The sequence below is a fragment of the Melanotaenia boesemani genome (assembly GCF_017639745.1).
Source record: "Melanotaenia boesemani isolate fMelBoe1 chromosome 2 unlocalized genomic scaffold, fMelBoe1.pri SUPER_2_unloc_2, whole genome shotgun sequence".
NCBI classification, from domain to species: domain Eukaryota; kingdom Metazoa; phylum Chordata; class Actinopteri; order Atheriniformes; family Melanotaeniidae; genus Melanotaenia; species Melanotaenia boesemani.
In genome coordinates, this window is record NW_024580583.1 from 280,125 (window position 1) to 292,385 (window position 12,261).

Sequence of the window (12,261 nt, forward strand, 5' to 3'; positions counted from 1 at the left end):
GAGAAGACAAATTCCTGCAACCTTCCTCCTGATTTCTTGCAGATTCTGCAGCCAGCTGTCTGATCAGAGATCCAGAAACCAGGAGCTGCAGCTGCTTATTGGAGGTGGAACCATGGAGGAGGAAAGTTAGGACTTCATCTAAGAAGCAGCTCACTCTGTTAGAAGTCATAGATGTTAGAAGCTCCAACAGAGTCAGACTGATGTCCCAGAAGGTTCCAGAAAAGCAGCAGCAGCTCATTCAGACACCAACATGTTCTTCTTTCTTCATCCAGCCTGGTTTCATGTCCACATCTTCTCCTGAAAGCTGCAGCAGCTCATTCAAACACCAACATGTTCTTCTTTCTTCATCCAGCCTGGTTTCATGTCCACATCTTCTCCTGAAAGCTGCAGCAGATCCCAGCTGATGAAGCTGATGTGTCTCTGCTTTGATCGTTGGCTTCCGGACCAGGAGGAGACAAAACTGAAAGACTTTGGTGACACAGCTGATCTGAGGAAGCTGCTCAGCTGTTTTCAGGGAAGAGAGCCACCAGATGTGTGGCAGCTTCCACAGCTAATGATCTCTGAACTGACTGGACCTTCTCCAGCTGATGAAGACCTTGGAGCTGAACTTTAATCTGCTGCATCACAGACAGCTGCAGCTGCAAAGACTGTGTGAAGAAAGTGTGTCAGCTCCTCGTTCCATGTGATCAGTGGACTTCAGAGGAGACGGACTCGTATGTAACATCCAGTATGACCAGTAAGGAGGAGGCTCCCTCACACACTGGAAACATGAAGCTTTGAAACACAGCTGAGTTTGAAAGAACTGAACCAGATGAATTCAGACTGATGTGACTGGATTTAGGATCAAACTGCAGCTGTTTGTGCTTCTAGAGTTATTGGAGGATGCAGGATGTTCAGATGTGATGAATCAGATCAGATGATGCAGCAGCAAAGATTCACAGTAAAACCTGATTCTGAGAGTTCAGCTTCAACTTTTACATTTTAATACTGACATCTACTTACTGTCTGTTAGATCCACGACTTTGATGGAAATTGATTAATCGTTTATTTGACCGGTTGCTCATGGACACACAGCTGGGTTCAGGTCCAGGCTGGTTCCTGTGGATCCAGATGTTTGGTGATGTGAGTTGTGATCTCTGACATGGAGAAGAGTCATGGACAGTTAGAGATGGACATCTCACCTCTGAGTGGTTTTAGAGGGAGGGACTCCCTCCTCTCTGTCCTGATCCATGATGCTGGATTCACATCAGCTCACACACACTTTCTACCTTCACCTGCAGAGGAAACACACATCATTCATCTGAACATCAACTGAAATCCTCCTTTCCATCATCTGCTGCTCCTCCTCTGATTGGCTCTGAGTTTCTGCTTCATATCAGAGTCAGATGGATGCAGTCAGACAGCAGTGAGGAAGAGGAAGCTGCCTTCAGCTGCTGGACTTCTATCAGGACACCAGATGGAGGGAGGGAGCTGACCAGCACAGGCCATGATGATGAAACTATTTACAAGACAAAGAGGACCATAATATGCAGAATAATTATAATTCACTTCACTCACATTTTCATATCAAATACAAAGAAGATAAAACAACAGAAGCACTTTAAACACAGTGGAAGTGGGACAGTTTGAGTTAGAAAATATGTCTGAGTGGGTGAACCAGATGTTGGAGATAAAAACAATCCTCCAGATGAGCTGAGAGTGAAAGTTAAAGAGTTCAGCTTTAAGAAATCTGAAATGAACTGAGGAGCTTGTCCATGCAGAGCATCTAGAAGTTCTCACCACAAAGCACATGAACTGGAAACCAGTAAGAAGACCATCAAACAGGAGCCATGTGAGCTCTTCTGTTGCTTCCAGAGCTTTGCTGCAGTATCTTGTACAGTCAGAATGATCCAGACAAGTTAAACATGCATCGCTCTGATTTAAATCAGAAGAAATGAAAGTGTGGAAAATCCTTGTAAAGCTGAACACAATCCATCAGAGACTCGTATCCACTCAGTGTCCACTGAGAGCAAGAAGTTTTCACTCCCCAGTTACAACCACTCGTCTTTCTTACTCAGCAGATTCAACATGGATTTAAATTAAAGCTCCACCAAACATCTCTTTTCATTTCTGACCAACATGTTGATCATTTTTCAGAAAACTGACGTTTTGTTTGTAAAATGTTTGGAATAAATTCCAGAGATGAAGCTGATGTTTTGTGATGAACAGCATTTAGTTAAAAACCTTTCAGATATTTAGTTTACCCACATGTGTGAGAAGTCAGTAGATTTTCTGCTGATCAGCGGATAAATGGACTGATTCTGGCAGCTCTAAATGAACTGCAGAGTAAAGTTCATGTAAACATGCTGGAGGTCAAGACCTTGTTGTTGGTAAGACTGACTTTTATGTACTAAACTAAAACCTGGAGGACAGTAGCCCTCAAGGGTCAGAGTTTGTGATCACTGATCTGCAGGTTGTAATGTCATCCACATACTGAAAGAATCAGGAGGAATCTCTGTATGCATGGGACAAGGCTGGATGCTGGTGATCTTCTGCATTACAAGCAGACATGATTCTCTACTGGAAACCACTGCATGGACTCAGTAAGACTTCCAGAAACCACTGTCTGTGAACACAGTTCACCCTGAAACCCAATAATGCAGGTTAAAGCGCCATCATACAGAGAAGAAGCCAGATGTGAACAAGATCCACCTTCTTCCGTCTTCTCTGGACCAAAGCTCATTTAAAATGGTCTGAGGCAAAGTGGAAACGTGGATGAAGATGTGAACTAGTTTGTGGAAAGCATGGACGGCGTGTCCTGCAGACTAAAGAGGAGAGGGAGCATCCAGCTTGTTATCAGTGGACAGGTGAAAAGCTGCATCTCTGATGGGATGGGGCTGCATTAGTGCCTATGGCGTGGGCAGCTTCCACATCTGTGAAGCTCCATCAATGCTGAAAAGTACATGGAGGTTTTAGAGCAACATCTGCTCCCATCCAGACAACGTCTCTTTCAGGGAAGACCTTGCAGATTTCAGCAAGACGATGCTGAACCACATCCTGTATCCATCACAGCAGCTTCACAGGAGAAGAGTCCGGCTGCTGAACTGGCCTGCATGCAGTCCAGACCTTTCACCAATACACAACATCTGGAGCATCATGGAAGCAGAAATCCAGCAACCAAGTTCCAGGACTGTAGAGCAGCTAGAATCCTGCATCAGACCAGAATGGGACAACATTCATCTCCTAAAACTCCAGCAACTGGTCTCCTCACGTCCCAGATGTTTCCAGACATGTTAGAAGAAGAGATGCTACACCATGCTGAACACCACCCTGGAACTACTTTTTACACCATGCTGAACACCACCCTGGAACTACTTTTTACACCATGCTGAACACCACCCTGGAACTACTTTTTACACTTTGCTGAACATCACCCTGGAACTACTTTTTACACCATGCTGAACATCACCCTGGAACTACTTTTTACACCATGCTGAACATCACCCTGGAACTACTTTTTACACCATGCTGAACATCACCCTGGAACTACTTTTACACCATGCCGAACATCACCCTGGAACTACTTTTTACACCATGCTGAACATCACCCTGGAACTACTTTTTACACCATGCTGAACATCACCCTGGAACTACTTTTTACACCATGCCGAACATCACCCTGGAACTACTTTTTACACCGTGTCGAACATCACCCTGGAACTACTTTTTCCAGACGTGTTGCTGCATCAGATTCACTATCAGCTCATGTTTTCCATCACATTGTAAAATGTCTCAGTTTCATCATCTGACATGTTGTTTATCTTCTACTGGGAATAAAATATGACCTGATGAGGTTTATAAATCAGTGAATTCTGGTTTTCCACACTTTTACACAGAGTCCCAACGTTGTTGTAACTGGAGCTGTTTATGTGAAACAAGGTGGAGGTGGATTATGATCCAGGAAATAATGTTGCAACACAGAACTTAAAACCTGAAAAACCTGCCTGACTGTTTTTACTGTGAACACGAAGAGAAAGTCAGAGTTCAAGTTGTTCTGTAGAGCCACATTCCCGCCTCATTACACATCAACAAAACCACAGTTTGATCCTCAGAGAAATAACGATCTGATCATCATGTAGATTTGTCTTCAAACAGCAGAGATCAAAGTTGGAGCTGAAATCAGAAGTGAACACGTTCTCCAAACATTCCAGAAACAAAGAGGAAAGTTCACACTTACAGTTTGTTCAGAGAAGAAGAAGAAGAAGAATCTCCACTGATACAGGTGAGCTGCTTCCTGGAATGAGTCACATTTCTACCTGTGATGGAGGGAGGACAGGTAGGAGGAGGACAGGTAGGAGGGGTTACAGGTAGGAGCAGGACAGGTAGGAGGGGTTACAGGTAGGAGGGAGGACAGGTAGGAGGAGTACAGGTAGGAGGAGGACAGGTAGGAGGAGGATCGGTAGGAGGAGGACAGGTAGGAGGAGCAACATCAGATCTTCCTCCTCCTCTTTACATTTTACAACCTTACAGAAAATGTCTGACATGTTTTAATAAGTTTAAATCCTGAAGTGTCAGGATTTTTCCCATCAGTCTTGTTTTCATCTGGAAATCCACACATCACCTGTCTGGTTCTTCCTCCTGTCAGTCCCAGCTGTTTTAATTTCCCACATCATTTAACGCAATCTCGTAGAAGTAGAATGTGATCAGATTGGTAATTGATCTTTGGGGGTGTGTGGGGAGGAGGGATCACAGCTTGATCCAGACACCTGTACAGCCACATTGGCTCTACTCCACCACTTCTTCCTTCTGATCAGTTTCCAGCAGGAAGTGATGTAATCAGCAGATTGGTGGCCACATCTGGTGGATGTTGTGGTTTCGGTTCAGGCAGCCATGTTCTCCTGCCTCTTCTTCTGGTATGATGGATCAGCTGACTGGGAAATGTGGAACACATCCTTCTATGTGAGGGTGTTCAGAGGATGAAGACGGGGAAACGGAGTTGCAGTTTTTACCAACATTCCCTGAAACCTCACCATTGTTCTCACAAATTTCAAAACTACGTTCACAAAAAGCCCCGACTTTACCATGAAAACCACACAATCACCTGGAAACCAGTTCCAGAGCCAAACAATGATGATGGAGATGTTCCACCTGTACGCTCTGAACCCACAGGTGGTCTGATCACATCATCACATACGTGTGTGTTCAGGTGGGAGTTGTTGTGTGTAGAAAAATTCATCACATTTGTATTTATAAAACACTTTTCATCCCATAGAGCAACACAATGTACTTTACACACTGTAACCAGTGATGGGTAAATATTAAATTACCATTAAATCAAAAGGTTAAAATTAAGCTTTTACGGTACCCAAGAATTTAACCTAACCAAATTAAAAACCACACACCTAATCATTCATTATCTCACACACACTCATACCGATAAAACACACCAAACAACAAGGACGAAATTTCCTCATTATTCATAATCATCTTTTATTTACTCCATTAATCTTTATCACACTTCAAACTTGTCCTTCATATAATTTACTCATTTTCATTTTTTTTTATATCAGTCTTTATGTATTTCTCTGAGTACAAGTGACGACCTGAGAGACTTTGACCCTGGACTGGGACCAGTGTGGTTCTAGTGGGAGACACTATGTTGTATGTAGACACGGACATATATAAGCTAAGATTGTTATAAGAAGGACCGAGAGAAGGAGACGGTTCTATCTGGTCATTCAGGTCATGGTTAACAACACAAAGGTAGAAAACGTCTTGCTTTTTTTGTCCAAGATTCTGAACCAAGACAAATGTCCCAAGAGTCTGGAATGAGTAAAAGTAAAAGTCAAAGGCCCAATCCCATTTCCCCCCTTACCCTTAAAACGGAGCTAGAAGGGGTTGGGCTGAAAAGTCAACCCCTACGAATTGGAACACCCCTTCAACAGTCACCATACGTCATCAGTAGTCACTAAAGAACATTTTACACAGGAACTGGAAAGAAACTTTAAATAAAAAAAAAACAATAAATATATTAAAAAATATTAAACATGGGGCTCAAACAAGAAAAACCAGCAAAACTGCCGGTGTTCTGTCAGTTTAGCATACGCATCAGAGTAGCATACATTACGTTAATGCGCATGCGGGTTAAGGTTAGGGTTAGGGGTTAGATGCAGTTAGTTTGCACTAATGCGTATGCTGATCTGACAATGTATGCTAAACTGACAGAAACACCGGCCACACAGGTTAGTGGTTCACCACGTTCTCGTGCTGCAACATGCAACAAATATGACACGAGAGAGATTTTCCTCCTCAAGAACTCTTAAGTCGAGAGATACTGCATAGTGAAACCTGTTGTCATACACAGTCTATGGTGACGTAAAATGGGGGGGAATAATAAAAACTATCGCGGCGGCAAACTTGTTGCGCTCATTTTTTCCTTACAGTGCAATTAATTGACTTATTGCTTATCGACAGGCATATGTGGGACGTAATGTACGAATTTTTCATGCAATTAAAATTAATTGTGTGTGCTGGTATACTCTCCTTTTCTCTGTGGCTTTTTTTTTGTGCGAGTGTGTGTTGTCATGCACCTCAAGAAAGCGTGATGTGCATAGAAACACTTGCTTTCTCATATAGAACAGGAAATTTTTCATACCCCTCCGTTTCAAGTGGGCCTCTGAAAAATCTTCGTTTGAAGTGGTATATAGCCCTACCCCTTACCTCTACTCCTCTGTCCTAAAAGGAATTGGGACACCCCTACCCCTTCACGTGAACGCGCAAAACGGAGGAGTAGGGCTAAGGGGTGAAATGGGATTCAGGCAAAATCTACATCTGGTTCTTTTAAGCTGGAATCATGTTTTAATATTGTCTTTAACTTTATTTCTTTTTATCTATTTTATTTTAGCACATAATTCTGCTTTTATTTCATTAATTGCATTTCTTTTAATCTTTATTTATTTTTTATATATTATATAAATTATGCACTGGTCTGCACTCTGCTGTAATGGTTTATGTAAAGCACTTTGAATTGTCTTGTACATAAAATGTGCTATACAAATAAATTTGCCTTTACAGCATCGGGTTTAGTCCCATACTTTCTTCTCTCTGGTCTGATTTCTGTCCTATAAATCTTTTAAGCTGAGATTTGATGTGTGTGTTAAACATTAGTCTCACATCAGATCATGACGGGGTTAAAGTGATGAACCAAACAGACCACGTCATCCCAGCGCTGCAATATTCTCCCCAAGCATTAACAACGTGTCTGAGTGGAAACTTTCTGTTTCTACTCTCTGCTCAGCTGGTGGACGAGCACAGATACAAGCGTTGGATTCTTTAGACTGATGTAGGATGAACTCAGACTAATTTTACCTCATTTGATTCAGTTTCTGGATTTTTAATTTATGTTAGACCTGGCAGAGTTTTGGTCCTGTTATTATCTTTTCATTTACTTTGAACAGAAAAATAAAACAGCTAGGATTTTTTTTTTAGTCTGTTGTCAGTAACAAGCAGTGAAATGCAGCCAAAACATTTAAAATAATTCACATTTTCACTTTTCATTTCTCTTCCCCTGGAAAGAAAACAATAGTTTTCTCCATCCCAACAACTACCTGGAAAGCAGGTCTTGACTGGCCCACAAGACAGTTCCCAGCATCTAGTCCAGGCCTGCCTTACAGCAAGACCGTTACTGGTGGGTTGGGCCTTAACTGGTCTGACTGGATTTATTAATGAACACAAGCAAACTGCCTGGAGCCAAAACAGCTTAAAGAACGAGGAAGGTGGGGACTCAATGGACTCAGAAAAAAGAGAAAAGGGGAGCAGAGAGAGTCCTTATTAAAGAAATAAACAAGCAATTCAGGATGATGAAATGTTTTGATGTTTTTTACGTTCCCACCAGCAGACTCCCGCAGAGAGGACGGTTCAGATCTGAAACCCTGATAAGTCTCTGCAGGGACTTTCTGTCCTTCAGGCTGTTGTCCAACCAGGTTCTGATGCTTCAGACCGTGGATCTATAGAACGTTTTAATGACCACAGAAGAGACCATGAACCTTCACAGGTGGTGGAGCTTCTGTCTTGGCTTCCTGACCTGAGCCTGTATGTGGGTGGTCCAGGTTGGTCCAGGTTCAGGTGTCCACCAGCTGCACATTGAGGTCTTTGATGTTCCTCAGTCTCGCCACAGGAACACCACCGATGAAGTGGATGGATGAAGAGGATGAAGGAGAGCTGCTGTTTCCTGCTGAAGTCCACCTCCAGCTCCTTGGTTTGGCTGATTTTTAGCTGGAGGTGATTGTCATGGCAACATGTCTCCACCTCCTTCATGTTGGTGGTGTCATCGTTGTTGGAGACGAGACCGAGCAGCGATGTGTCTTCAGAGCAGCGAAAGTAAAGATAAAGTAAAAACACGGAGCACAGGAAGGCATCTGACCACGGCCGCGCCATCTTTTTACACTCATACATTTATTAGTAGAAACATTAACTTTATTATTAATAAGTACACATGTGTGTGTGTTTTCTATTAAAGTCTGGCTGCTGTACTTCTAGAGGTCTGTGTGTTATGAAGGAAATGTAAAATAAACATGTTCAGATGTCTCTTCTTTACTCAACAACATCAGTAAACCTGTTTATTGGAACCTTTTCTTAGAAAAAATAAAGTCCAGGTTTTCCTTTTCTCACACAAAGCTGAGCTAAACTGGGCTTGTTGTTCAGCTGGTTTGTAATAAAGTTATTCTATAAAATGTCCATAAATGTTGAGTCAATAAAATGTGGACAGGAAGTCCAGCGCTGTACTGGGAAATGACCAGTATGGGTGGAAGTCCATCTGCTGCTGCAGGACACAATAAAACTGGAAATGAGTCCTGCAGCCAAACTGCTGGACTCAAACAACTGGAGGTTTACTTTTATAAAATGAAAGATGAGCTGATTCAGTCACAACAAGGATGAAATATTTCAACGTAGGATCAGAACATAAAGTTTATGTAGCAGCTGCTTTCAATAAGAAGACACCAGCAAAGGTTTTCACTGGAAAGAAAAACACTAACAGTAAAAATCTGAAAGAAGAGCTCCATTATTTCTATTTTAATAATTCTTTACTTCATCAGTTCATTAAACTGACATCCTTCTGTTCACATTTTCACCAGCAGAGGGAGACAAATCACCATCAATGAAGATTCCTCTTCCTCCATTCACACATCTGAGCTAACAGGACTGTGTGTTGATGTTTTTCTTCTATGGGCAACCAAAAGTATTGTTTCTAGCTCCAAATAAAAGGTCCTCCACCTGCTGTCATTCAGCATGTTGCAGCTACAATCTTCACAGTGGAAGGTCTCAAACCTTCATGAGTCTCTTCAGTCTTCATACATTCAAAGGAAGAAACTCGCTGCTAAGATGTGACGACCACATCCTGAGAGCTCTGAGTTCCAGGAACAGACGGTGGGAACAAGATGATGGAAAAGCTCAATTCAGCCGAGCACATCAGGGTTTATCCACACAAAGCTAACATGGAAATATCAGTGATACTGGGAAAGAACGGCTTCCTGGACTTTTCATTTAGTAAAGACGTCCTGATACCAATAATAGAATCCATGTGCAGGAATAAAAAGCAGATTTCTGGCAGACCTAGCAGTGGAAACTTCTTTCTAAACGTCTTATTTACCTGGTAAAAATATTGCTGAGTCATGTTTCCATGTGTGTAAAAATGGAATAGTGAGCGTTTCCATGTATTACAGGATGTTTTACAGAATATACAAACATTTACATACAATAGTTCTATGGTTCATTAAAGAGGGAAAAATAGAAAAAAAGGAAAAATATCAAGAACAAATCCCTGATTTAAACAAGTTTTATATCTGAACTTGTTTTTCTAACTAATCACATGACCTTTCTTTCTAGAAACAACTTCACCAAATTCTTAAAGGTGATTAATAATTAATAGAAACATTAAATGAATGCTGCCATGTATTAAATGAGCAGTGAGGATCATTTTTAAAAGAATCTAAACTTTAACAGTGTTGTTGTAAAGAAGAAGCTTTACTTCTTCTGTGCTGGATATTGAGTCTCTATTTTTATCTATTATCTATTTAGTGATGAGCAGAGAAGTGAAGTGTTTGCAGCATCATCAGACATCAGAGCTGATATAGCAGATGTATATTTGTAGACATTTTACAGCTGCAGCAGCTGATTTAAGATGAAAACATCAGATGGAAACAGGAAGGCTCCTGTGTTTCTACCACTTCATCCATTATTAGCTTCTAGGCTTTATTTAGCTTCTACTGGCTGCAGTGGAAACTGGGAACCTTCACATTAGTGCAACACAGAAAGAAACTGTTCTCTGCAGCAAGAATTTCATTGGAACAAAGACTTTTTCCACAGAGATTTTTATGCTGTTTAGTTGTACGAGAGCGGCTTGATTCCAAATATTCCTTCTGATGCTGGTTTCTCCACATTAAGCTGCTTTTTACTAGATAAGCTCCTTTATCCTGTTATCTGCTTCCTGACTTTGATCTATTGAGATAAAAGCCAGAATGAGAAGAAAAGTCAATCTTTTCCTCCAGATGTGGAGATGTAGCTGCTGCAGGTTGGGCCAGTCTAGGCTTCTATATTCTGAAGACAAAGACCTTCAGAGAACAAATGAAAACACTTCTAGTTCACCCCTGAAACAGCAGCTTGTTGCTGGAAACTCATTTTAAATGGAAACAAACTTCAAACTGAAATCATGTGATAAGCAGACGTCTGATATGAGCAAAAAGGGGAGAATTTGTCTTTCCCATGTTTGCATGTTCCACATCTTTACCGGTGAAATGTGCTGGGAGCAATTCTCCCAGTGTTCATTTCTTTTCCTTTTCTTCACACAAAGATTTTTACAGCAGAAAAAAAGACTGACAGGATTTATTTTTGTCCTCCAGACAGAAAGTAAAGAAAACCTTGTGCAGCTTGGCCTCAGATTCCTTCAGTGACATGAGCAGAAGAAGAGAATTGTGTGAAAAGGATCCTAAGTGGAAGGAAGGGAGGGAACAGAGTTAAAGACAGAGCTGACTAAATGGAGCAGAGTTCAGCCATATTAAGCAGGCAGAGAATAAAGGTAAGGCCTTCCTGGAGTTTATGAAGAGCAGATTCACTCAGATGTCTGCAGACAGCAAGCGTGCAGAGCTGGAGAAGGAGCTGCTGAAGTGTTGAAGGACACTCTGGAAGGTCTGGAGAAGCTCCACGTCTTCCTGGATGCCGTGGAGAAGCTGGCCGCCACCTCACTGCATGTGTTCGCTGAGAAGCAGGTGTTACACCTGCCTGAAAAGATCCCACTCAGTCATGTTCAGGCTGCACCACTAATCTGTCCTCTCCTCCTGGAGGTTCAAAGAGATGCACAAGTTTCCTTCCTTCCCAAACTTCCCAATGTGGAGGTGTTGGCTTCCCAGCTGGACAGATACATGCACATCACCAAGACCATTTGTGAGGAGATGAAGAAAAGCTGAACTCATATTTAGTCAGCAACACGTTTTATTCTTTATACACACATTTTTAAAGCTACACTAGAATAAAAGTGTGATTTTATTGGAGATGATTTTAACAGGAAACTGAAGTCAGTCGTTGATGCTGCAGCTCCACTTAAAACCAGAACTAGAAGATCCAAACTCACACCATCGCGGAGAAACGAAGAAACCAGAAACCTGGAAAGAAGCTGCAGGAGAGCAGAGAGGAAACGGAGGAAATCAAGATGAACTTTTCATTTAGAAAGTTTGAAGGAACAAGTCAGAGTTTACAATAAAGCAGTGAAACAGGCCAGAACGCTCCACTTTTCATCTGATTCCACACAATAAAAATAATCCCAGATTCCTTTTTAAAACAACACATCTTTTAATAAACCCAGATTTGAACAAGTCCTCCATGACAGCATCACATGCTGCATGTGAGGACTTTGCAGACCACTTCAGAAGTAAAATCAATGCTATTAGATCCAGTTTTTATCTCAGCGACATGTTGATCTTAACAGACCTGAAGCTTTGTTTTTACCCGAGGAAACACTGGAGAGTTTGTCCTGGTTGATGCAGAGATGCTGCTCCAGTTTTCTCCCAACTCAACCAACAAGCTGCCTTTTAGATCCATTCCCACATCACTGTAAACATGTGATGCTTTCTTTGAGCGTGAGCTTGTAGACGTGGTGAGGTCCTCCTTCAGACGGGCGTCTTCCCATCTGCCTGTAAAACAGCAGTGGTGAGGCCCCTTCTGAAGAAGAGGAATTTACACCCAAACCTTCTGGAGAACTACCGACCTGTATCCAACTCACCGCTTTTA

At 41.9% G+C, this 12,261-nt stretch overlaps 1 protein-coding gene across 1 annotated transcript in view; it reads right to left on the reverse strand.

Annotated features, from left to right (window-relative positions):
• Nucleotides 1-12,261, reverse strand: part of LOC121636043 (NACHT, LRR and PYD domains-containing protein 3-like) — a 293,753-nt gene that overhangs the window by 171,065 nt on the left and 110,427 nt on the right. The window lies entirely within an intron of this gene.